The sequence below is a fragment of the Belonocnema kinseyi genome, chromosome 1 (assembly GCF_010883055.1).
Source record: "Belonocnema kinseyi isolate 2016_QV_RU_SX_M_011 chromosome 1, B_treatae_v1, whole genome shotgun sequence".
In the NCBI taxonomy this organism is placed as follows: domain Eukaryota; kingdom Metazoa; phylum Arthropoda; class Insecta; order Hymenoptera; family Cynipidae; genus Belonocnema; species Belonocnema kinseyi.
In genome coordinates this window covers 125691291-125696262 of record NC_046657.1, presented here as the reverse complement: position 1 = coordinate 125696262, position 4972 = coordinate 125691291, and positions in this window count along the sequence as shown.

Here is a 4972-nt window from a genome sequence, read left to right as displayed (position 1 = left end):
GTACTTTTAAAAAATATGATTCGAAAAATTCTTTTCCTTTAGCGCTTAAATACTGGAAGAGATTTTTTACATCCTTTATTTTGGCAGCTTTTAATCCAATTCAGGGCATGCAAAACGAACGCTTTGTTGATTTGGAAATTTTTTAGATTTCGCTTTTGGCCTTTGAAACATTTTTCAAAATCCTACAGAAGATCTTCACACTTCTCGACCATTGTGAATGAAAGTGAACGAGCATTGCAATTCATTTCTACATATTCAGCTTCAGTTTTAATTCGTTCTAATTTTTTCAGTTTTTGCGAATATGGGCCAAAATTCCTATCGAACTGGCAATAGGAATGGCCTCGAACTGGAAACACATATTTAATCTCGCTTTGCAAATAAATGGACAATAAAACCAAAAAATGAAACACTGTGTAGTTTTTATTTTGTCCCGGACATGAGTCTGAAAATAATGTTATGCTGTTGAACTTGTCTTTAGCAAATTCTTTTAATACCTCGTATTTTATAAAACTGCAAACAGAGTTATCACCCTTTTTTACAATTCCCTCAAGAATAGGGAACATGTAACTCTGGTATGTAGTATGTATATGTACGTTAAATAGAAAAAGCCATGCTAAACGTAGGTAAAACTGCGCGGACACGGGTATTTTTGGTAGTGGCAAATTCTGTGAAAAATCAAATTCACAGCATAGACTATTATTTTCAGAGATTATTTGCTTCTTTAACTTAAAATAAATTTCAACATTGTTTCTGTGATTAATTACTTCTTCGTTTACCTCTCCATTTTTCTCGTTTTTGTAGCAAGTATTGTACACGTCAGTTCTAGGTAATTTAAAACTGAAGCCAACATTTCGGTTAAAATACTTAAAATAAACGGTTTGACTTAATGTCAATTTAGCCCCCGTTTTTTCTTTATAATATTTTCCGAATAATTTGTAAAGTTCTACAATATTTAATGAAGGATTATCAAAATATTTTAGGGTGGTAGAGTTTCGTTTGTAATGTGAACTGTGATGTGGAATTGATTCGAAATGCTCTTCAATCATTTTTTTTTTTAATTTTCTGTTAATTTAAGACAACTTTCGCGTACTCCACCTGCCAAATTTTTTAAAGGCTGCTTATTGAAAATATTTTTTTGAACATTTTCAACTCTTCTTTTGCCCAAACATAGAAAAGCACAAAAAATTTCTTACAAATTGGAACATTTTCTTCGTCAGTGGGAAATAAATATATCTAATGAATTAACCGTCCTAGTTTTTCACCTGCATTCGTTTGGATAGAATCCTTGCATTTTAACAATCCTCTGAGAAACACATTTTGTTCATTATAGTTCCCGAGATTCCAAAAATTTGTATGTACTTTTTCTTGTTGTACATTTGAAAACTTTTGGTAACATTTTTCTCCACAGCAGGATTCAATAGGTTTGAAAGATCTCTCTGCGATTAGAATATCTTTAGCAATATCGTCTTTTTTAGTTTTAGACCTTGTAATGCATTCTTTTCCCTAAAGAAATAACAAATAATGCTATTAACTTCGTCATTAAAAATTTAAAATAATTACTTTAGACTATCTACATATTACTATATATAGTTCAGTAAAACAATTATTTAAAAAATCAAGAATGAAAAAAGTCATAAAATATTAATTTTATGATTAAAATTTATTTAAAAATTGTATTGACTGTTTCCAATCGTACCGACCCTAGAGTGAGAGAGAAAAATAGAATGATCGAGAGAGAGAGAGAGGATTCGAGGAGTTCGGTTTGGAGGATTAAGAGAAGGATTCTCAAGAGAGAAGGAGAGAGAGACACCTGGAATTATCGTTGAGTTGGAAAGCACTTTATTCTGAAAAAAATGGTACAAGTACCGAAAACGACCAGGGGACTGAGGTTACCCTACTGGAAGCCCGAGTAGAAGTGCGTGCCTTCGCTTGCACGCAACCGGTTTTATGTCCGTCTGCCGAGAGGCGGGCCGATCGGCGATTGTCACGGTCCTCTCGGCCACTCGCGTTGCTGATGGAGGGGCGCGACGACTGCCCTGTCCATCCTTACTACTCAACATTTGAGCGCGCAGCTCAAATTTTGAAACGAGCTGTATCGTGAAAAGTATCGAGGTGAAAATAGCGAAGTAAAACAAATATTGTACAAAATTAAAATATAGCGAATACATAAAATGAGACGAAAAAATAGAGCACAAACAATTTTCATCCAAACACCTAACATTTTAATAAAATAGTTAATCTTTTAAATAAGTAGATAAATTTTCAACCAAAAACTAAAAATATGATTATTGCTGATTCGGGATTCAACAATTTTTCGGACGATTCTTATTTTTTCAAAATTAATTTATTGAAGTAAAAATTTAACTTTCCATTTTTGGTAAAAAAATGATTGATATTTTTAATTACAATATGTTTTCGTAGAGAACTCAGATATTTTCTTTTAATTACACTTCTTTAAATTGGAAATAATTTTTTTAACTATAAACTGAACCATCCTATTTTTTCGTCGGGTATTAAGTTTATAATTGAAGCTTCATCTGTTTCTGTTTAACAGGAACCTTTTTGATTGAAAATTCAACTATTTTCTTCAAATTTCTATATATATATTTTTTAAATTAATTTCTATAATGGTAAAATATACTTATATTACTTTTGGTTAAAAAATGATATATTTTAAATAAAAATTATATATTTGTTCAAAATTTTCTACATTTTTTAGAAAATTCGTAATTTATTGGTAGAAAAGTAATATTCTTGGTTGAAATTAATATTTTTCATTTAGGATTCAGTTATTTAAAAAAATTTCTTTTCAGATTTTCAAAAATCAATTTCTTCAAAATAAATCTTGATTATACTATTTTTGTTGAAAATTGATATTTTAAATTGAAAATTGACCTTTTTTACTTAATAATTCGATTATTTTAATTTTTCTGTTTTGATAAAAAATTAATCCTTCTGGATTAAAATCGATCTTTTTTCGTTAAAATTTGAAATATTTGGAAACAAATTCATCTGTTTTCATACTGTATTTGGAAATTCAAAATTTTGTTGAAAATTCGTCATTCTCGGTAGAAAAATAAACTTTCTAATTGAAATTTCATCTTTTTTTCAAGGATTCTATTATTTTGTTAAAAATTCCTTTGTTTGCGAAAAATTAATTTATGTAAGAGAAAATTCGATTATACCATTTTTGATAGAAAAATGATATTAAGAAAAATGGATTTTTTTGTTAAAAACTTAATTTTTTTTAAACCTTTTTCAAAGCTATACCACAAAATGATTATCAGAAGTGCTTCGATGATTGGAAAAAGCGTTGGCGCAAGTATATTATATCTGAGGGGGATTACTTTGAAGGGGGCAACATAAATATTGAGGAATAAATGAATATTTTTTGAGAAAACCATAAAGTCACCTTATTTTTTGAACACACCTCGTATATGTATATACAATAACTGGTTTTTGCCTAATTACTCATTTTTATCTATTTTACGTATGAGTTGGACTCGTGATTGCGTCCAACAATTGACCAGAAGGGCGGCAGGTAGTTTTCACTAAAACTACCAAAATTTACAACACACAGTGACACATTATTTCACCGCTCTGACCGCTCCGACAGAGTGGTGAAGGTAAGGAGTGCTGTACGAAAGAGCGGGTAGGTAGACGCAATTTAAGAACTTTAATTAATAATCAATAATTTCATGCTGATCTTGTGACATGATAATTTCGAAAGAGTGGTTCGATAATCCATTTACGTGCCTGCGAATACGACCGGAAAGGAACACGTAACACCCCGAAAAGTAACGAATGCGTGGTACAGATTGGCATCTCCGTTGGTCGCCTCAAGGGAGAACCGGAGCGAAACTTGTGCCACGAAAGTGACACTTAACATCAGTAGGGAGAGAGAGAGAGAGAGAGACAGAGGAGGCACGGCTCGACCCTGCTCGTATTCTATTCGCTGCTGATCCCGGGTGCGCTGACTCCCGTCAACGCGCAGATTCTCCGCAGCCGCATGAGCCTGTGTTTCCCAGAACTCTTTTGCGAGCGGGAATTTCATTCACTGCGCATGTGCTGGGAAACCTCATCTTCCTGGTCCATGACTACGTCTCCCATACAATGTAGAATTTGACAGCTCGTTTGTGGTTAATGGTAGTCCACCCAGTTTATATGCGACAGAAGGACATGTAACAAGGTTTGTTTACCAATTAAACAAAATAATCAATTCAAATATGGAATTTCCGAGGTTGGTATTAATGTCATAAGTATTACTCTAGTCGCTACTGTGGGCTCGTTTCTCCAGCGATTCTCGACTGCTAAGTATTTATTTTGAATATTATTTTTTATACGTTTTTGAGCGGGGTCTATAATACCCCGTCACAACTTCCCTTTCACAAGACTCGAACCATGGGGTCGAGTACCGGACAGGCCCTTCACTTTTGTGTCTTTCAATAAAATAAAATAAAATGTACATGTTAAAACTAGTTCATTTCCAACCCCGGGTTCAATACACCATCATCTACCTGTGTGTCAACAAAAAAAAAATAACTACAAGGAGAAAGAATTAACTTTCCTTAAGCTGTTTTACCAAGGTACCCGAACAATGACTTTGAGGAGTCGCCTAGAATTAATTATTTTGATTGCCGATCTGACTAGTGTGATATCTCCCACCCACTAGAAAATATTCTTATAGATTGATGGCTAACCCACGATTCATTGAACGAAGTTAAGAATACCTAAGTTTCTATGATGAACTCGCCTAATTAATTATGCTTTGTTCAAGTGCTAACTAATTAACTTACTTTAAGAGAAATTCACAAATAATTTATTTCTAATCATGCAAAATAATAATGCAGAGGATTCCACAATAATGGCACTTTATACGTGTGGTAACAACACCCCCCCACCCCTTCCTACGGGCTCACATGTGGTCTAGGTAACTCCAACTTGCGCTGGGGCTCGTTCCAATGAGGACAGT